Genomic DNA, 22897 nt, shown 5'->3' with positions numbered 1-22897 from the left:
CCTCCCTTCCCGAGCCGACGTTTGGTGGGTGGTGCTCTGTTTTTTAATTTTGTTTTGTTCAAGTTCAAGATCGGCTCCCCAAGATCTCGACTCGGAGGTGCACGAGGCGGACGGACGCAGTTCGACCCTCGAGCTCGTCTGCCGTCCGATACCGCGAGCCGCGTAGGGGATCCGTGGCCGACCACCCTGTCTACGTGCTCTGTGTTGGAGAAATCCTCGTGAAGAGTTTTGAAGTTGACAAAATGTTTCCGTCGCCTAGTCCGAAGGTCACAGACTCGTTGTTTAAAGTCTCGCACTTCCTGACAGCCACTCAAGACTCAAAGTCTATCCTCATTGACAGTCATTGATCCGTTGAAGAAAGGTTATCCCGAACTGGATGTTTTGTTCAGATTTAACCTTATCATCCGGAGAAGATCTCGTGGCTGGAGAAGACGTATCGTAATCCTTTGATTGATCAAGATTGATTCAATGACTGAAGATTCGATGATTGTCTAAATATTATTGGAAGGTTCTACTTATGGAAACCGAGATCCTGATTGTATGGGCGAACAGATTGATGGGCTATCAACACGTTCCTTTAATAGCTCGAACGATCTTCCTAATTGATTCCGTCCAACGGATTGATTGGAGGAATTCCTTTGGAAAGTGCCAACGGGTATGATGGCATAAAGGAGTATATAAGGAAGACGTTTTTAGTTGTTTAAGAAGTGTGCGTAATAGAAGAATTCCAAAGTCTGAAGCTCCTATTTGTTTAGATAAATCTCTTGAGCGAATACTTGTATACAAAAGAGAGTCTATATTTGTGAGAGACCTTGAGGAGGTGTGATAAAACATCTACACCGTGGAATCAAGGCAAAGCTGTGCTGTAACTTCTCTTTTGATCATAGTAAAATCCAGCCGGTGGGCTGTCGGTCTGCGGAAGAGTGGATGTAGGCTTGGAATAAGCCGAACCACTATAAATCCTGTGTTTGATTTTCTCTTCTCTCTCTACATCGATCGTATTTCAATATGTTGCTTTCGTATTTGAGAAAAATTGTTTGTGCTCCTATTCACCCCCCCTCTAGGTGTTTATACTAGCAATATCAATTGGTATCAGAGCCTGTGTACTTACTTTATTTGAAGTGTATTACTTCATAGTAAAAGATCCATGGCTAGTATGCTAGCACCAAGGCTGATGGAAGGGCAAAGCAATACCAGACCACCTTACTTTGATGGAAAGGATTACAACATCTGGAAGAACAAGATGAAAGCTTTCCTACGATCAAAGGATCCTCTGGAATGGGACGTTGTAGAAAAAGGAATTACTCCTACCACCGCATCGGTCTCGAAAGAGGAAAAGGAAACAAGAATCAACATTCTTCTTGGTCAATACGAAGCCTTCAGAATGAAGCCAGGAGAATCAATATCTGACATGTTTAGTCGTTTTACGATATTGTAAATGGTCTTGAAAATCAAGGTCAACCAACTTCGATCCCATGAAGGTAAACAAGCTACTGCGTGGACTCTCCAAGGATTGGAATCACATAAAGACTTCGATAAGAGAGACGCAGAGAATTATGCCACTATCTGTCGATGAGCTGATTGGAACTCTTCAGTCCTATGAAGTGGAAAGGATCAATGAAGATGAAGATCCAAGAGGTAAGAAATCCATTGCATTAAAATCAAATGATGATTCTGATGTTACAGATTCTGAAGAAGATATGGACGATGAGGAGCTTGCTCTCATGATAAGAAGATTCAGAAAACTAAACAGAAAAGGAAAAAGGTTCAACTCAAAGAAACAAGGCTTTCAAAGACAGCAGACCAAGTCTGTTGATGATGAGGAACCAAACAAAGATGTAGTCTGCTTTGAATGCAAGAAAAAGGGACACATCAGACCCAACTATCCTCTTTTGAAGAAAAAGAAAGGAAAAGCTGAAAAATTTCGAAAAGCTCTCAAAGCTGAAACCTGGAGCGATACTGAGTGTGAAGAAAGTGATAATGAATATGCCAATCTATGTCCGATGGCACAATCGACTGACTGGGATCGACTCGGATCGACTCGCATGCTGAATTTGAGGTAAGTAATTTTAAAATTCCTGTCAAAGTTTCTAAATATATTGAGGAACTATGCGTTAGTCTTAAGACTTCTCTCAAAAGTATTTCCAAACTAAAAGGGAAAACTCAGCTCTAAAACAAAAGGAAAAGGTTTTAGCAGAAAAAGTTAAAAGTCTAGACTTGTCTCGTTTCCAATCTTAAAGAAAGTGAAGAAAATCTTTTAAAAGAAAATGCTTTCTTAAAAACAGACTTATCTAATATATCAAAGAAATTTTCTATGGGATCTGAAAACTTGAGAAAATTCTTTCAGACAAAGACCTTACTTCAATAAGTCCGGTCCGGGTATGACAAAGAAACAATTCCCTTGATTGATTTTCCTAAAGTAAAAGAAAGAATTAAGAAAAGGCTTTCAAGTGAGGTTTACAAAAATCACTTCAAGAAAGTCTTTGTAAAACCCGTAGGTAGAAATGCTCTCGATGTTCTAAGTGCAACAGTCCGGATCACTTTGAAAAAGAGTGTCCTATGGTATGGAAACCTATTAAGAAAGTATGGGCTAATACTATTTATCTTACTAACACCAAATGACCCAAGAAAATTTGGGTACCAAAGAAAGCTTGAGACTTTTTGTTAAATGCAGGTCTCCATCAAGAAACAGGTAAAGTGGTATCTTGACAAATGGATGCTCAAGACACATGACAGAGACTCAAATTGCTTTATAAAGCTTGCTCAAGTAAATGGTGGAAAAGTTTCATTTGGTGGAAACAGCAAAGGAAGTATTGTGGGATTTGGAACCGTGAAAATTGGAACTCTCACAATAAGTAATGTTTCCTTAGTGGAAGGACTCAATTACAATCTTCTCAGCATTAGTCAATTGTGTGATACTGGTTTCAAGATCTCCTTTCAAGAAGGAACATGTTCCGGAATAAGTAAAGACTCTACTCAATCTTTTCGGGTCGAAGACATGGAAACATCTATCTTCCGGATGTGAAACCAAATGAATCGCAATGTCTTATCTCAATTCAAGACGAAGCAAGCTTATGGCACAAAAGCTTGGTCATGTCAACATGAAGCAATTAGCCAAAATTTCTTCAAAACAGCTTGTTCGAGGACTACCTGTGACATTGCCACACCAAAAGACTGATTCATGCACTCCATGCATTCTGGGAAAGCAGGTAAGAAATTCTTTTAAACCAATTAATTATGTCTCTACTAATCATGTACTACAGTTGCTGCATATGGATCTCTTCGGACCAACCAGAACTCAAAGTATTGGGGGTAAGAAGTACTGCCTAGTAATTGTTGATGATTACTCCCGTTTTACTTGGGTATATTTCCTTTCAAGTAAGTCCGAAACCTTTTCGTATTTTGAAAATTTTGCTAAAAAGGTTCAAAATGAAAAAGGTTGTGTTATCTCTAGTATAAGAACAGATCATGGAGGTGAATTTAAAAATCAAGATTTTACAAAATTCTGTGATGAATCTGGCTGTAAGCATATGTTTTCCTCTCCATACACTCCTCAGCAAAATGGAGTTGTGGAAAGAAAGAACAGATCTCTTCAAGAAATGGCTAGAACTCTTTTAATTGAAAGTAGAATTTCTTCTCGATTTTGCGCGTGTTTGTTTCAACAGCTTGCTATATCATCAATAGAGTTTTCTTAAGATCTATCCTTCGAAAACCCCTTATGAGTTATTCAAAGAAAAGAAGCCTATTGTTTCATACTTTCATGTATTTGGGTGCAAATGTTTCATATTGAAAAATGCAAAAGATCGAGTTGGTAAGTTTGAAGAAAGATCGATGAAGGTATCTTCCTTGGATATTCTTCTTTAAGCAAAGCCTACGAGTCTATAACAAGAAGAGCCGACTGTGGAGGAGTCAATGAATGTCAAATTTCAAGACTCAACGCAAGATGAATCAAGTCGACTCATCAAGAAGAGTCTCGAACCTCGCTACCCTCCAAAGTCTACAACTCAAGAAGCATCTCGCACTGAAAACCAGCTTCAAGATGTTCGTGAAGATCTAAACAAAGAAAGAGATCATCAACCGCACAAATCAACGAGTAACCGGAAGCATAAGTCTAGTCATCCCAAAGATCTTATAATCGGCGAAATTAATGAAGGAATTCGCACTGCATCCAAAAGGCGAGAAGAGTCTAGTGATGTGGCACTCGTTTCTGAAATTGAACCAAAGAGCATAGAAGAAGCTTTATCTGATGAAAGCTGGATTGAAGCTATGCAAGAAGAGCTCAGACAGTTTAGCATAAATGATGTTTGGGAATTGACATCCAAACCTAAAGGTAAAACCGTTATTGGAGCCAAATGGGTGTTCAAACAAGATGAACGAGAAAGGAAAAGTCGTACGAAATAAAGCAAGACTCGTGGCCAAGGGATATACGCAAGAAGAAGGAATAGACTATGATGAGACTTACGCTCCAAAGGGCAAGGTTAGAAGCTATTCGTCTATTGCTTGCGTTTGCTTGTTTTAAGAATTTCAGTTATTCCAAATGGACGTCAAAAGCGCCTTCCTAAATGGATTTATCCATGAGGAAGTTTATGTGGAACAACCGCCAGGGTTTGAAGACCCAAAGAAGCCAGACTCAGTCTTCAGACTGAAAAAGGCTTTGTATGGTTTAAAGCAAGCACCTCGGGCTTGACGCAGATCTGGCCGGTTGCAGAGTTGATAGAAAGAGCACTTCAGAACTTGCCGCTTGCTTGGAAGCATTATAGATCACTTTATCTTACCGGGACCTGATGTGTGTCTTGGTTTTCAAGGAAACAAAGCACCGTGTCTCTTTCAACAATTGAAGCAGAATATGTAGCTCTTGGAAGCTGCTGTTCGCAAATTCTATGGATAAAACAACAGCTAAGAGACTTTGAAATTGAAGACTCATGCACGGAGATTAATTGCGACAACACCAGCGCTATCAACCTCACCAAAAATCCAATTCTCCACTCAAGAGCAAAGCATATAGAAATTCGACATCACTTTATAAGAGACCATGTTCAAAATGGAGATGTTTCAATTCAATTTGTTGACTCAAAGAATCAACTGGCGGATATATTCACAAAGCCTTTGGAGAAAAATCAATTTGAGTCTATACGGACCAGACTCAATATTTTGAGGTATGAGGTTATCAAAATCTAAAGACTTTCAGACTCAGGCTTACAAGACTTTATCAACAGTCTTGGCTAGACCTTCAGACTGTAAGTCTTTCTCTCTCCAATCTTATCTTGAAAAGGTACGATCATCAGACTGTGTTTAAATTGTTGCTATATTTAATTAACATAAATATTGCATCGATTCATTTTCAAAAGGGAAGTTATTTTTGAAATAACTATTTTTGCGAATAAAGACAGTTATTTTGAAAAGGCATATTTTTATTTCCTTTGTGACGGTTTGTTTACTCTTCTTTTAACCGAACAAGCACTGTCGATTTCTCTTCACTTTTCTACTCTCTCTCAAAAACCCTAAAAAGCATCGATCCTCCATTCCCGTTTGTCTTCTTCGCTAAATCTTCAAAAAGTTATCATCTTTTCCGGGAAAGTCAAGCTATGAAACTTCCAAACACTCGTTAAAGATGTCTTCTTCACGAAAGTCGTCAAGAATCGCAAGGGGACCACAGAATGAGTAAGGGGCCTACGCACTTCGATCTTATCAAGATGAAGTTTCTCCAGATCAGCAACCGAGCCCACAACATTCTCAGCGGCGTCATTCTCCACCATCTAGTCCTCAAGGCGTTGTTGATCGCATCGAAGAAATCATCGAGGAGGCGGACCCGTAAGAGTTCAAAAGCCCGCTTTTATCTACAAGCTATATCGTGCTTTAAAAGGAATTCATACTCCTTTGAACTATGTTGATGATTTTGTTAAAGAAAAGGATATAGGAACGAATATATCTTTCTCGAAAAGAATGGAAAGTTTGGGAATCGCTCGTAAAGGGGTGGCCGAGGAAACCCTTGCGAATATCCCAAGTGATCCTCGTGATCAAATAATCCGTAGATGGGAATGATGATGACAATGTTTCAGTCTATTTCAACCGAAAATGGGTATTGCGGCTGAAATTCAAGGAAAAGGGGAGATTTGTTCAGATCAAAGGAACAAAAGGATCTCGTACTCGAAATTGTCAAGCGTGGGGTAATAAACCCTAGAAGTGTGGACTTTGATTTTCCGGATGCCGTGAAAGTGAACTTGAGGGAAAAGTTCAGTTATCTTCAACTTGAAAAGTTTTGCTCGACTCTACCGAGGCTTATACCGAATTGACCGCATATTTCTATTCAAATCTTAGCTTTTTGGATGCGAATAAATTCTCTTTCAGTGTTAAAGAACAAGACTATGTTGTGGATATGGATATGCTGGCAGATGTGCTAGAAGTTGAGAGAGGCAGATATCATCCGATTAAAGTTTCCATTGCTGGGGCTACACTTGAACTGGTGAAGGACAGGAGAACAGATGAGAAGATCACTTACTCACGGATGAATGCATTCAACATCTTGCTTCACAAAATTGTGATCAATTGCCTTCGGCCGAAATCTACTTCCAAAACCGATGTGTCAAGTTCCGAGGCAAAGTTGATGTATGCCATCCTCTCGTGGTAAGAAGTTTTCTCCCTCATACCGTTATGTTTCACATGTATAGAGCAAGAATGAAGGACAGAGGTCAACTCCCTTACCCAAGCCTTGTTACGAAGTTATTCAGACATCTGAATATTCAGCCTCCGCAAATCTTTTGTGTTCGATCATGCGATCATATGGTGGTAGGACTGAAAATGGTAACCAAAATGCGTCTGAAGGAACTAAGCAAGGAATTGGAGAAATTCAAGGAGAAGACTCCTACCAAATCTCATCAATTCTCTTCTTCTGCTAAGAGAAAAGGGAAGGAGCCCATGGCTGCTCCATCAAAGAAAAGAAGAGCTCTCCTCGTTGAGGATGAAGATGATGACGATGACATCACCATCTCGCAATGGCTTTGAGGAACTTAAGTCATCCCTTGCTCCACGAAAGAATCGGAACAAAGGACGAAAGAAGCAGGAGAAGGAAGAAGAAGAAAGAGAAGCAAAGGAGAAGGAAGAAGAAGAAAGGGAAACAGAGCAAGAAGCAGAGCAAGAAAGACTCCGAAGAAGAAAGAAGAGAAGGAGAACCCGAGGAAATCTCTTCTCCACCCGTAGGTATGAAAACAAAGGGGAGTTCAGAGAAAGGAGTGACATCTTCATTTCCAGATGAAAGTGAAGGAGTTAGTCGCCGCCCGCACCCGTAAGATGTTTATGCATCTCAATTTCCAGAGGAAGGTCATGAAGCTTCATCGCCCAACCTGCGAGATTATGCTGATCCACCATCGTCTGCTTTTACTCCATCAGAACGAGCAGAAGCAAGTACTCAGACTGATAATGGAGCAGATTTTCGCAGAATCATGGATATTCTCTTGGAGATGAAAGGACAGATTTATGCCTTGGGATGCGAAGTTCAAAGCTTGAAGAATGAAGGTCAAGCTTCTTCCTGTTCATTAAATGAAAAGATGCAAGCCCTCTCTATTCGAATCAGGCCAATGCCAAAAGTGAGGAGGTTGTACAAACAAGGAAGACTTTAAGAGGCCGGAAGGAATTGTTCAGCTATGGAAGATTTCCAGCTTGTCCACGTTCCCAAGCAATCTTGATTTCATCTCATCCTTTTTAAATGATGACAAAAAGGGGGAGAGATGCATGATTTGAAAACTTTCAATCTTTTTTAACTGTTTGTTGGATTGTGTTTAACTGTCTGTTTATTTTTGACAGACTTTGACTTTGTTTTGTGTCTGGATAAGAACTGCCTAGACTTGGATTTGACTGGATTTGACTGCTTCTATTTATCAATATTGATATCTTATGAATGGCTTAAATCATAGATTGGACTAACCTATTTTCTGTGGTTGCAGATTCTAGTGTTATTCTATTAGCCATTTATTTCCATAAGATATGCATATGTGTTTGAGAAATGTTTTGCAGGTCAAAGTTATCCAAATCTGCAGGAAGGTTTTGTCACCATCAAAAAGGGGGAGATTGTTGGAGAAATCCTCGTGAAGAGTTTTGAAGTTGACAAAATGTTTCACGTCGCCTAGTCCGAAGGTCGGCGGACTCGTTGTTTAAAGTCTCGCAGACTTCCTGGACAGCCACTCAAGACTCAAAGTCTATCCTCATTGACAAATCATTGATCCGTTGAAGAAAGGTTATCCCGAACTGGATGTTTTGTTCAGATTTAACCTTATCATCCGGAGAAGATCTCGTGGCTGGAGAAGACGTACGTAATCCTTTGATTGATCAAGATTGATTCAATGACTGAAGATTCGATGATTGTCTAAATATTATTGGAAGGTTCTACTTATGGAAACCGAGATCCTGATTGTATGGGCGAACAGATTGATGGGCTATCAACACGTTCCTTTAATAGCTCGAACGATCTTCCTAATTGATTCCGTCCAACGGATTGATTGGAGGAATTCCTTTGGAAAGTGCCAACGGGTATGATGGCATAAAGGAGTATATAAGGAAGACATTCTTAGTTGTTTAAGAAGTGTGCGTAATAGAAGAATTCCAAAGTCCAAGCTCCTATTTGTTTAGATAAATCTCTTGAGCGAATACTTGTATACAAAAGAGAGTCTATATTTGTGAGAGACCTTGAGGAGGTGTGATAAAACATCTACACTTTGTGGAATCAAGGCAAAGCTGTGCTGTAACTTCTCTTTGATCATAGTAAAATCCAGCCGGTGGGCTGTCGGTGAAGAGTGGACGTAGGCTTGGAATAAGCCGAACCACTATAAATCCCGTGTTTGATTTTCTCTTCTCTCTCTACATCGATCGTATTTCAATCAAGTTGCTTCCGTATTTGAGAAAAATTGTTTGTGCTCCTATTCACCCCCTCTAGGTGTTTATACTAGCAATATCACTCGTTTGCCTCGCTTTGGCGACGCCGACCGGCGCCGCAGCCGTCCGGCCAGCGCGAGTTCCGGTCCACATCGCCCTGCGTTTGAACCCGTGATCTTGTATACAGATTGTCGAGAGTGCCGGCTCGAGTTCGAGTCTTGTTGGCGCCGAAAGCCTCCCGTTCGATATCGCACATCACTCGTTTGACAGAACGCCCCAACTAGATCTGATTCCCTTTCCCTGTTGCGGCTGAAATCGAGCCAATGAAGTCGACGGCTGGAGGCGGCCCTCAACCAGACGGAGGCGAGCGGCGCTGCTCACCGTGGCTGTGTCCGTCGTGGCGAAGCTGCTGCGGACGAGAGGAGAGAGGCACGATGCCGGTCGTGAACCGGGTCGGGCACGGGTCGTATTCCGAGTAGCGTCTTGTTCGTCCGGCCGACTGGTCCGGGTGTGCACGGGCTTGTAAGGTCATAGGCCCGGCTTTTCTTTCAAGTAAAATTTGGGCCTAAGAATAATTAATTCGAACCGGGCTCTTGATGGAGCCCACCGGCCAAACTCAAGACATGGGCCCAAGTGTAGTAGGCCCTGGTCGGGCCCGGGTCGAGCCGAGCGATTGGGCTTGGTAGCCCGACCCGGGTCCGTTTATTTTATAATTTAATAATTTTAGTATTAAAAATTTTAATAAAAAAATACAAAAATGATTTACATTTTCCAAAAAGCCATGAAAGATGGATTTTATTCTCCACAAATGAATGGAAAATCCTTCAAAATCCAAAACACTTCAGGGTTTAAACAAGATTAGGTACAAAAGAGCATTACTTATTAACTAATGTAATCAAGTCTTTGATTTTAATTTCTCCATTAGCGCTTGAGTTTCACTTGGGTTTCTAATCGACCCATCTCAAATCGATTAGTAACAACTCCTAAATAAAATTGACTTGTAAATTAAAACCTCGAATCATAAGTTGTGAATTGATGGGCTTGGGAGAGTTCGGGCTAAACCTAATACTTAGTAAGCAATTAGCCTCTGCATGCACCCATACATAAGGGTGTTGAAAAGAGAGGTCGCGGTATCGGACATCCTCAAAACTTTAGGAACATGAATAGGTCTATTTGATGTATCCTCTACAAATAAAGTGTGTTAAAGCATTTATTCCGGTGAATCAAATCTTCATCAACTAACCTTGTGGCTTAGGGATGGCGCCATCAATGGGAAGCAAGTTTCTATAGAAATAGGATTTGTTCGAAAAAGCCGTCATAAATCGAACACTTTTCAAGTTTTGCATTTGAAAACGGTGGATAAAAGAGAGTGAATCAACTGTTTTTCTCCCTCTACGGACCTTCTGCAGATGGATTTTGGTCGGTAGGACCAAATCTAGTTATTTTCTCTGGGCATAATTGTTCCAACAATGAGTTCTCCCTTGACCAAAGAGCACTAACAAGGACTCGCCCAAGATTTTCCGTTAGCAACCTGAGTGCGTTTCTGTCGTGGCAAATTAATGATTTGGAAGACATGTTCATAAAATAAATTATTTATATCTCTTATAAAAATTAGTCCACAGATTTTACTATCCATAAAAATTTATTTCTAAATATTCTTATTGATGATGAAAATCTCTTTGTTAATTCATATTTGTAAGTGATACTCTTGATCAATTTTAGGAAGATATTTTTCGAATTATCAATTTGTCACAAAATAAAGATTCGCGGGTTGTCGTTTTCTTATTTCATCTAATATATGTTGAAATGATGCTGAAGTAGGCAAGATAATCTACTGTTTTCCAGATCATGCACTATCATCTCAATCATCAAGAGAGTGGATCATACACTAAGCATTGTCACCTCTCATTTTTGCTTCTCGACTTGTTGCATTAACATTTCTTGACACGTATACATAATGGACAAGGACAACGTTTGGGGCGTGGAAAGCATCTTGAGATAAATCAAAGCCATTTAAATATACTAAAAGTTTGAAGTTGTTTTTTGATTATTTAAATTTCCTTCCTTAATTTGTTCTTATATATATGAACTGGTAATCCTAACACTTGTTGCAAGTGCAATCAAATTTTAGAGCTTTTGAAATGTGCAATCGAGTCTAAATCTTGTCAAATAAGTATAATCAAGTCTCTTCATTAGGGAAAGATCATGTGATAGGGAAAATCTCATGATTTTTCTCTATGTAGTAAAAAATATGTACTACAATCTTTTCTCTCAAGAAAACTTTAAGACAAAAAACTGTTGACACCTAATTTATTTATTTTCAAATACATATTAAAAAAAAAAGGGGTCAAGAGAGGCTGGGTTGGGCTTGATCCGCCCTTGGCCCGGCCCGCCTCTCCTTCCCTTCCCCACGTGGGCCCAAGCCCTTTTCTTTTCTTTCTTCCTTTTTTCCCGTGGCCCAGCCTTTCTCCTTCAGCCCAACCTCACCCCCAATCTGTTTTCTTCCTCCCTGGCGTCCTTCGCACGCCCGACCTGTAGAAAGAAGAAAAATGACAGCAGCGGATGAGCGGAGGGAAGGATGGAAGGACAAGAAGGCAAGGGGATGTCGAGCGGCTCACGAGGCAAGGACGGCGAGGACGATCGCCAGCAAGGACATTCTTGCCAAGCGGAGAGAGGGAGCGGGATAAGAGGGCTGGCTTGTTATTGGGAGAGGGGAGAGAGAGAAACAGGGAGAAAAACGGGAGGAAAAGAGGGGAGAAAGTTTGTGGAGGTGAGCCAAGGAGACGAGGAGCCCCCAAAACGTCTAGCCATTGCCGGTGAGCCACCTAATCGACGTCGACCGCCACTGTCTCCCAGGAACTTAGGTACTAGCCAATCGGTTGCCTTTTGTCGATTGTTGACACGGCGAAGCAGAAATCCTCGATTCACACTCACGCGAAAGTCAAGATGGAGAATGAGGACACCGACACGTGCATAGCCAAGATGGAGGACTAGTTGGCCCAACTTACCACGATGATGCTCTAGATAAGCCAAAAGCTATTATTATTAGTATTATTAGTATTATTATTATTACTACTATTTTTACTACTACTACTACTACTACTACTACTATTATTATTATTATTATTATTACTATTACCATTATTATTATTACTATTACTATTATTACTATTATTATCATTACTATTATTACTATTATTATCATTACTATTACTATTATTACTATTATTACTATTACTATTATTACTATTACTATTATTACTATTGTTACTATTATTATTATTATTGCTATTATTACTGTTATAGATTCGTTCGTTGACCCTTGATTATTTCAAATTCACTCACATTTTCTGCAAAATGTCGGTATGGTTTTAAGAGAACATTTACAACTATTTGAGTTTGTGCCGTATCCGCAGACCATTAGCTCCCTAATAAATATTAGTCTGTAAAGGAAAAAACGTATGCTAGCTGATGAGCCACATCCAATTCTGCTCAGGGAGTAGCACAGAAATGATATAAAAGGAAAGCAGAACTAGAAAGAAATATTAGAAGGCGTTGAGTTAACTACCAAGCCCGTACGACGCGTTCCTGAAGGCCAACTGTCAACTGTCAACATCCTTTTTGCAGCTCTAACCGCCAAGCCCGTAGGACGCGTTCCTGAAGGCCAACTGTCAACTGTCAACATCCTTTTTGCAGCTCTGTTTCAGCCCTGTCAATTTCCGTGCAAATATTCTACATTTGATTTAGTAATATTCTAAGTTGAACGTCCAAGCTTCGGTAGACAGACCAAACTATCACGTGGGTTTGAGAGAGAGAGAGAGTGTGTGTCTACACCTGCCATTCAATCCATAATTTTTTCTTGCAAATGTCAGCGGGAACCGAAAAAATTTGTCAAATAAATCCGAGCCGGAGACTCGACATTTCCTTAAAGCAATCATGAACAATGGTCAACGAAAAGCATCCCACCAATCAATTTCTTTACCCAGTAAATTATTGTTCGAGAAGGAGATTTCAGAAAAGAATGGAAAAAAGACGTTAGTCGGACAAAAACATCAGGGATTGGTTTCGTTGGTAGAGCCGGGGACAATAATTCACCATAAACTAAATCCAATATAGGATCAATTTCTCTCCAAAACTAAATCACCTGAAATTCTTTTAATTCTCAGCAATAACCAACAATATAACATTACAATATATGAATGATAAATAGACAAAGTAAATAAAGACACAAAGGATTTACATGGAAAATCCAATGTGGAAAAAATCACAGACCGCCCAAAACATCCACTAATTGTCAAGAATAATAGGATATATAAAATATTCTTCTCTAATTACACATTAGAGGCACAACATCAACATTATAACAATATTTTCTCATCACAATAGTGGATAAACAAATTCAAAGCAAGGAACCATAATCATGACCAGAGAATTCAAAGGCGGTTCTCGACAAACGAAAAGCCATCAACTCATAGCCCTCGATCTCTCGAACAACATACTCAAATTTGAGCCAATTCCGTCAATGTTTCACCTTCGAATCGGGACCACAAAGATTCGATCCTTTTTCTTTCTCTTCTCCGTGAACACCTTCTAGAGCTCTCTAGTTTCTCTCCTCTCTCTCCTCTTGTCTTCACATTATGGGCACCCTTTTTCTCTTCACTCTTATCTCTTCTCTCTTGTTGACGCACCCACACGCACAAAGCTTTTCTTTCTTTCTTTTTTAACTTTTTGACCATTTCTTCTTTTTGTTTTGTTTTCTTTGGTTTGTTTTATTTAACTTATTGATGGGCCCCACAATTGAGGCGGACCCAGCCAATATATCTCCCCCTCTGCCTCATGTAGGAAGATCCATCATGCGCGCTTTTCTTTTACAAAAGTCAAGCTTTATCATAGGCAATACTTTGGTCCATTGTTGTCGATGTGGACTTTCTTAAGTAAGAAAAGTTTTTCTTCTAACTTCTCTTGGATCCAATGATACTTCATATCAACATGCTTCGATCTTGAATGCAATATCAGATTCTTGCTAAGATAGATAGCACTCATGCTATCGCAATATAGAACAAACTCCTTTTACTTCAAGCTCAACTCTTGTAGGAATTTTTGCATCCACAAGAGTTCCTTACCTCATTCAATAATAGCAATATACTCCGCCTCAGTTGTAGACAAAGCAACACATTTTTGTAATCTTGATTGCCACGAAACAACTCCCCTGCAAAAGTCTTCATGTAACCTAATGTGGATTTTCGAGAATCAACATCATTAGCATAGTTCGCATCCAAGTAGCCATGCAACTTAGACTTTCCGTTTCCATAACACAAGCAAAGTCTGGAAGTGCCTCTAAGATAACTCAGAATCCATTTGACAGTAGTTTAATGTTCCTTACCTAAATTTGAGAAAACTTATTCACAATACCAAGTGCATGAGCAATATCAAGCTTTGTGCAAACCATGTCATACATCAAACTATTTACGGCTAATGCATAAGGAATTTTCTTTATCTCTTCCTTCTTTTTTTTTCACTTGTAGGACACTCATTACTACTCAAACTTGAAATGGCATGCAAGTGGAGTACTTATTGGTTTATATGTGCTCATGTTGAATCTTACAAGTACCTTTTCAATGTACCTCTCTTGAGATAACCAAAGTTTCTTGTTCTTTTTGTTAAGAGTAATTCTCATGCCAAGGATTTGCTTGGCTAGTCTAGATCCTTCATTAGAAAAGCTTTACTCAACTTATTTTTCAAGCTCTTGATTTTCTTAGCATCATGCCCAACAATCAACATAAAATGATAAGAAAATCATTATTTGAGAATATTTTCATAAAGATAAAAGAATCGAAGTTTGTCTTATCGTATCCATGTTCTTCCATTAATGATTCAAACTTCATGTACCATTGCTTTAACGCTTGCTTGAGACCATATAAGTTTTTTCTCAATCTACATACAAGATGCTCTTTACCTTCAACTTCAAAACCCTCTAGTTGCTCTATACATATTTCTTTTCGAGGTCTTCATGAAGAAATGCTGTCTTTACATCAAATTGTTTAATTTTTAAATTTAAATTGGCAGCCAACCCAAGAACAACTCGAATAGAACGCATCTTTACAATTGGTGAAAAAATCTCTTCCAAGTCAATGCCTTTCTTTTGGCGATAGCCCTTCACAATAAGCCTAGCCTTGTATCACGGTCGAAAAATTTTCTTCCATATTTAACTTGTATACCCACTTATTTGTGAGTGTTCTCTTACCTTTAAGCAATTTCACTAACTAAAATGTGTGGTTCTCATGTAAGGATTTAAGCTTATCTTGCATGGCTTTATGCCACTCATTCTTTTGATCACATGACATATCTTCTTCATAAGTTTTTGGCTCTTCTGCATTAGTGAGTAACACATACTCATGCAAATATTTTTGTGAAGATCTACATTCTGTCTCAGATTTTCTAACTAAAGGTAAAACCGGCTGTTCTTGCTCAATTAGCTCAACTTGCTCCTCTTGCTCAACTAGTTGTTTTGGCTAATCTAATTCACCTGTTTTAACTGAAGAATCAACATTATGTGAGGATTCACCATCTTCATGATTTTCATGCACTTCTCCCCCATAATTTCTAGCCATGGTAGAAGGATTTGGGCTGAAACTAACAGAACGTTAAGTTACATTCTTTGGTTTCCCTAGCTTATTGATGTCTTCAATAGTTTGATGCTCACAAAACACCACATCTCAGCTCTTAATGACTTTCTTTGCAACTAGATCTCATAACCTATGACCAAAATCTTCATGTCCATAACCTAAGAAGATACACTACCTATCGCCAAGTTTGAACCTTTCATCTCTTAGAACATGTATAAATGCTCGGTAATCGAACACTTTTAGGTGATTGTAGGAAACATCTTTCCCACTCCAAACTCTTTGTGGAACATCCCCTTTAGAGGAACTGATGGAGAAAGATTTATCAAATCTACTGCTGTTCTCATTGCTTCACTCCAAAATGACTTAGGCAACTTCGCATGAGAAAGCATACACTAAATCCGATCATTAATTATCTGATTCATTCTATCCACTGCTCCATTTTGTTGTGGTGTTTTTTGGAATAATTTTCTCAAGTTTGATACCATAATCCCTGCAATAGTATTCAAACTGGCCTCTATATTTATCACCGTTGTTAGCTCGAACATATTTCAGCTTCTTCCCAGTTTCTCTTTCCACATTGACATGAAATTTTTTGAAAACAACAAGCATATGATCTTTAGATGTCAAAACAATAGCACATATTTTTTCTAAAATAATTATCAATAAATGTCACAAAGTATAATGCACCACCAAGGGTTCTAACATCCATACAACAAACATTAGAGTGAACTAAATGAAATAAATTTGATTTTGTGTGTAGAGATGAAGTATGAAATGAGAATCTATATTGCTTAACTGTCAGGCAGTGTATACATTCCTTCAAATTTCTCTCCTTGAAAGGTAGAATGTTTTTTTAGCAAGAGTGTCAAACCCCTTCTCGTTGAGATGATCAAGTCTCATATGCCATAGGTCAACTGAGAAGTCCTCCACTACATTTATCTCTTCCTTGATCAACTTGACTTGCATGCTATAGAGAGAACATTTCTTCTTACCCTTAACCACTATCATGGAACTTTTAGTCAATTTTCAATTGCCATCAAAGAAAGAATTGCAATAACCATCATAATCTAAAGCACCCATGGAGATCAAATGAAGTCGAATAGCGGGAACATGTTTCACATTTTTCAAAAAAAAATTACATCCAACATTAGTTTCTAAATAAATATCTCACATGCCAATAACCTTGGAAACACCACTATTTCCCATCCTAACACAACTAAAATCATTTCTGCGATAGGAAGTAAAGTGGTCAAGTCGTGAAGTGACATGAAAAGAAGCCGTAGAATCAACAATCCAGCTAGAATCTTGACATGTAAGGTTCACACAACCATCGTCGCATATGAAGATCACCATTGGAAGCAGCCACCGCGATAACTTGCTCCTTTTCTTTCTTTCGATCTTCATTTCTATCGTGGGATTTATTTTCTCTTTGGTAACTTGCATACTATGGCATAATGTTCCATCTTACCACGATTATAGCACTTTATACTCCTTATCAACCTTGATTTCGACCTTCCTCTTGACTTGCCCTGGTTGTCATTTCTTTGAAACATTTTTGATTGACTTCTCACCCTGTTTTCTATGAGGAGCATGCATTTTCTTCTTGTTTCTTCATTGAATAAGCTTTCTTTAACAATGCCCATAGAAAGCACACCATAAGGAGCTAAATTATTTAACGCCACAACAAAGGTGTCCCAACTATCCAAAAGAGTACCAAGTAAAAAGCATGCTTACAATTCATCACCAAGGTCAATCTTAAGAATTGTCAAATGATTTACAACATCTTGAAATTCACTTAAGTGTTCGACATGCTACTCCCTATTTGTATCTCAAATTTACAAATCATTTAACTAAAAAATCTTTATTTTATGGAGTTTTCATCTCATAGAGATCTTGTAATTTCTTCCATAAAGTGTCTGCTTTCGTTTCTTGAGCAACATGATGAAACATATTATCATCAATCCATTGTCAGATAAACCCAACCGTTTTCCGATTCATTCGCTCACATTCTTTATCTTCCTTATCTTCTTTAGCCTTGTCACCCTCAATGGGATCAAACAAATCTTTACAATATGACATGTATTCCATTCGAGATTTCCAAATAGAATAATTCGAGGCATTTACTTAAATATGGTGTTGCTAGTTTCTTCCATTTAACACTAGAATTTCAACCTTAGCTCTAATACCACTTTGTTAAGGAGAACTGATGACAACAATTTACTACAAACTAAACTAAATTTAGGATCAATTTCTCTTGGAAACTAAATCAATAGAAATTCTCTTAACCCCGAGCAACAACCAACAATATATAACCTCACAATATGCAAATATAATGCCAAATGATAAGTAGACAGAGTAAATAACGACATCAAAGATTTAACATGGAAAAACCAATGCGAGATAAACCACGGACCCCCCCAACATTAAGAAAACATTCTCTAAGTGGTTTCGATGATTGACAAAACTTAGAGACTTTGTTTATGATAAAACGTATTTTCAGGCGGAAAGTCTGATGGGATATGATAAGATGTGTCGCGACCAATTTTTCGGGGGTGAACCACCTAGGGTTTGGTTAATGGATTGTTAAGCCTAGACTTAACTCGGGCTCTCCCAAGCCCATACCAATTCGCGACTTAGGTTCAAGTTCTTAACATGCAATTGATTTTCAATTAGGAGTCGCCACTAATATATTTTTGGTGGGTCGATTAGAAACCCAAGTAAAATAACGGGAGAATTATTTTACTCCTACGAACCAGAAACTATGAGTACGGGAACTTGGTTACGCTAGGATTCTCTAACGCCCTTTCGGTACCTTTCTTTTTATTTTGAAAAAAATGTTTGGCAAGCAGTTTGAATTGATTTTAAATCTATTTCCCTAACATGTGAGGTGGTCATACGGGTGCACAATCCACCAATTTAACACCCAAGAAAACAATTAAATAAATTGCGAAAACTTACCTCATAGCAACGAAAGCATCTGCGTTGTTAGATCGAATTCACATCAACAACCCTAAATATGATTTCTAATTAACACGCAATTACTTCTTTTTTCATTTTCAGTTAATTAATGAGAATCAAATCCATATGCAATGAAATGTTAATTAAATGACCTAATTCTAATGACATGTAATTTCTAATTAAATGAGCCTAGCAACAATGACCAAATCTAATTCTATATGACATGCAATGACATTTTTTATTTTATTTTATTTAAAAAAAGAATGCAATCTATCCTAGGAATTGAAACTAATTTATCCTATGTCATTTTTTTGCATTTTTAATGTGAAATTTGAAATTAGAAAAATATGAAAATTATCTAGCTAAATTAAGATTTTATCCAACTTATATTAAGGATTAGGTCAGACTAAACCCTAACTTAAACCATGATATTATCTTAACCTAGCAATCTCTAACCTAAGATGCAATTTATCCAAAAATCAATTTAAATTTAAAATGTGACATGCAATTTTATCTAATATGCCATAACGTACAAAGAATGCCCTAATTCTACATGACATATGCATGATGACTTTTCTTGTGTTTTTGTTTTATTAATTTCGAAATTAATAATTGTCAAATAATTAAACATGCAATTCGAGTTAAAAATCTAACAACCTAAATTGATTGATTTGATTTTTGATTTTTTTGCTTTTTTAAATTCCTATTCTAAATATGCAAACCCTAAACCTACATTTTTTTTTGGATTTTTTTTTTTACGAAAACGAAATTAACTTAAACAGCATGACAGCAAATCAGAGCAAGAATGATATCCAAATTGACGAACCATATCTCGCGCATGAGATCGGGTTGGCCAATTTTAAAATAAATCGCGAATCGAATCTCGGGCGGGAGATCGGATTGGCGATTTTCCAAGCGATTGTGATTGCGGGAGTCGGATTTCAGCACGAAAATCGGACTATCAAACACAAATTTCACATGCTGAACATCTCATCATCAAATAAAGAAACAAAATGAATAATAAAAACTAAATCAATAAATAAAAATAAAATAAAATAGGAAATCTACCTAATTAGGTTTTGGCCTCCTAAACTAGGGTTAGCCGGCGGATAGATGGGTCGCCATTCGGAGCTCCGGCGAGGGCGGAGGGTGGACCGGCGCCAACAACATTGACCAGCGGGCAAGGGGTTGCTGTCCGGCGTTTAGGAGCAAGCCGCAGTTGGTTCGTCGCTCGGGCATGCATCGGGTCGCCGGGAGAGGAGCGGCGTCGGGCTGTGGCTGCAGCAGGTGCTGGTTCTGGGTTGTCGCTGCTGTGACTGGTTCGCTTGGAGAAGCAACCGGATCTAGCGTCGCAAGCCGGCAGGAGTGGTGGCAGACGCGGGGCGGAACTTCGGGCTGCGAGCGTCTCGGCGGTGCGACGACAGTGCCAAGAGTGCGGTGACCGATGCGCGGCGTAAGCAATCGGCGACTCGGGATCTGCAGATCGCGGGCCTCGAGGTACGGTGACCGGCTCGAGCTCGGTTCCCGCAAGGTCGACGGCGGAGGGTGCTGCAGCAAGGGTGGTCGAGCGGCGATGATGCGATAGGCGATGTTAGGCGCTGGACTGAGCAGAGCAGATCTCGGCGAAGGCAGAGCTGCGTTAGACGCCGAGCGGAGTAGCAGTCAGCAGCGGCGGTGACTGGCGTCGATCACTCAAGCGCAGGAGCGGCGACCGGCAGAGGGCGAGCTACTGCGAGACCGGCGGCACGAGCGACGGGGGGCGTTCGCGGGATGCTGCGGCATTGCGGGGGCGGTCTGCTGGCGGACGTGGCCAGCGAAGGGATCGAGTAGCAAGGGATGCCGGCGAAAGAATTCTCGGAAGAAGACGAACGGCTGTTTCTCCTTTTCTTTTCCCTTTTTCTCTGCTGGTCAAACGTCTCCTCCCTCTGTCCCCGTTCTTTCTGCGCTCTCTGTTGTAGCAGAAGAAAGTCTTCTGCTGCCTTTTGCTTTTCCTTGCTTGTACTTTTTTTTCTTTTTGATGGTTTCTCTTGACCCTCAAAGAACCGAAGGAAAACCCTCTCTCACGTTTTCTCTTTAGAATTTTTTTTCCCAACGTGGCCGAATATCTCCATTGCGTGGCCCTCTCTAAACCCTACGTATGTTTACTTATTTATAGGGCACGGATTAGGGTTTTTAAATTTTCCAAATCCATATCCACGAATATTTCTTTTCGAAATGCAATATTTGTTTTTTCCAAACGTAATATTTGCTTTTGAATTGAAATCTCACAAAGATAAATCCGTAAAATATCTCCGAGAATACGAACTTGGACCGATTTGCTTTCTTCGTGGGCTTAGCCCGACTCATCAACTTAAAGTTTCTGAACCATCAATTCAAATCCATCCGTCACCGACCAAATGTAAATGCAAATAAAAAATAAATGCACCTAAAACTATATGCTATGCGAGTAACTTTTTTTTTTTTTAGGGATAAAATTAACCCATAATTTTTTTAATACGATAAATTTCTAAATGGGTCGCCAAAATTTAGGTGTCAACAAGATGATATCAATTAGAATCAGAGTGGTGGTTTATTCATCATTCCTTACATATTCTGTCAAATCGTTAAGAAGGAGTCAAATACAATCGCGTAGCGGCTAGTGGCGATTGGTTGGATTTCTTACCATACTTATAAAGAGTTTCAAAAGGAAAGTCTTCCTAATATCTATCGGAGATTCAACCTTCATGGTATTTCTTACTAGAGGCGAAACATTCTTTCTATTCGTAGACACTCAACTTTTGGAAACCCGAACTATTGTATGGGTGGTAGAACATATGGGAAGCTTCACCCTCAGAGATCCTGAAGCACTCAACCAGATCTAGCGCCAACATGTAGATTAGCTAGATGATCCTCCTAGAGATATGTCCAACGGTCAGCTTGGACTAAGAGGAATATAAGATGAGGTATAAGATGAGGTCTTGACCCTGAATGGATATAACTCTCATTTACGAGAACTGAAGTTTTTAATTCCAAAATCTGAAGAGTGTTTTGATCATACACATTCGTCTTGCCTGAGCGATATTGTGTAACCCTTTAGAGGTTAAGAATGTGAGGAGTTGTTCATACAAACTTGAGTACTTGTAGCTTATGACTTGTAACCTCTGATAAGTTCTTATTAGTGGATTCCAACTAATAGGTTGTTACATAGGAGAGTAGATGTAGGTTTACAAAAGCCGAACCACTATAATTTTGAGTGTGCAATTTTCTATCCCTTACTCTTTTATTTATTGTGACATAATTGTGTACTGGTAAGATCTTACTACTTCATCATAAGTTGTCTCACTGTAATATTTGTTAAAAAATTTTTATTTCCGCACAATCATCTATTCACCCCTTTAGGTGATAGTTATAGCCATAACACCCAAAACATCTACTAATCATTAAGAATAGCAAAATACACAAAGTATTCTTCTCTAGTCACATATTAGAGGCTCGACATCAATATTACAACAATATTTTCTCACCACATAGGTGGATTCGAAGCAAGGAAATCCTAACTATGATATGAGAATTTAGAGGCGGTTCTTGACAAACTAAAAACCATCAACTTGTAGCCTCGGTCTCACGACAACATATTCAAATTTAAGCCAATTCCATCAATGTTTGACGTTCAAATAGAGACCACAAAGATTCGGTCCTTTTTCTTTCTCTTCTCCACGAACACCTTTGGAGCTCTCTGGTTTCTCTCCTCTTATCTTCACTTTTTGGGCACCCTTTTTATGTTCTTTCTCCTCTCTTGCTAACTACGAAGCACAGACACGTTCTGAGACCTTCCATGTCGTGTCAGACATTACGACATGTGTTCGACATGCTCGAACTTGCAGTTAACACGTGTCGAAAAATCCGACACGTGGTCAACTCTTCCCAACACACGTGTTCGGAATTGTGAGAGCCACGGTGGGTTTCTGGGGCAGGTCCACAACTGTGAAGGGAGAGAGAATCGTTGAAGAAGGCGATGGAAGGTGAAGGCGAGGGAGCGAGAGCGAGGTCACAAATGACGATAAGGCTACGATTGCAAGTGAGGGCTAGAGGAAGAGCAGAGATTGAGACGACCGAGAGGGCTACAAATGTGGTGTTGCGATGGAGGCCAGGAGGTGAGGCTATGATTGTGAAGGAGGGAGGGCCAAAGGTGAGGTGGCGAGTTACTGTGATGAGGCGACTGAGAGAGAGCAGAGATCGAGAGGAAGAGGATCATGTGAGGAAGAGGAGGAGGAGGAGGAGGAAGTGGCTAGCATTTTTGGGTTTCTAAGGTTGTTCTTTTAGTTTTAGGAAGAAGAGTAGAAAAAAATTAAAAATGGGGATGCCTTGCAAGGAGGAGGAGCCCGGGAGGAGGAGGAGGCGGCGGCTAGGGTTTGGGTTTCTAAGGAAGAGCAGAAAAAAAAAAAAACTAATAATGGGGATGTTGTGCA

Source organism: Eucalyptus grandis, chromosome 9 (genome assembly GCF_016545825.1).
Source record: "Eucalyptus grandis isolate ANBG69807.140 chromosome 9, ASM1654582v1, whole genome shotgun sequence".
NCBI lineage: Eukaryota > Viridiplantae > Streptophyta > Magnoliopsida > Myrtales > Myrtaceae > Eucalyptus > Eucalyptus grandis.
The sequence above is the reverse complement of the archived record's forward strand: the minus strand, read 5'-3'. Positions refer to the sequence as shown.